Below are 302 nucleotides of genomic sequence, written 5' to 3'. Positions count from 1 at the left end.
AGCCGGTTTCAAAAGCTATCGGTTTCAGTCTCCTAAACTGCCGGCGTCGTGTACATGCAAGGCGTAACCGTTAACAAAACCTCACCGGTTTCACAAAAACCGGCGTCGTGTGCACGGCCCCTTAGGGATGGCCTGAAATCACAGTGTGTGTATGCATGTATGTGTGTGTGTTTGCGTGTGCGTGTGCGTGTGCGTGTGTGTGTGTGTGTCTGTGTGTGTGTGTATAAATCTCTCTCTCTCTCTCTGAATAAATATAGGCATATGCACCTATAGATGTAGAGACATAGGCTAGTAAAAAAAAT

This window comes from Alosa pseudoharengus, unplaced genomic scaffold (genome assembly GCF_046254945.1).
Source record: "Alosa pseudoharengus isolate Yale_2024_CS ecotype anadromous, Long Island Sound unplaced genomic scaffold, YU_APseudo_1.1 YU_APseudo_1.1_scf_7, whole genome shotgun sequence".
Taxonomy (NCBI): domain Eukaryota; kingdom Metazoa; phylum Chordata; class Actinopteri; order Clupeiformes; family Clupeidae; genus Alosa; species Alosa pseudoharengus.
The sequence above is the reverse complement of the archived record's forward strand: the minus strand, read 5'-3'. Positions refer to the sequence as shown.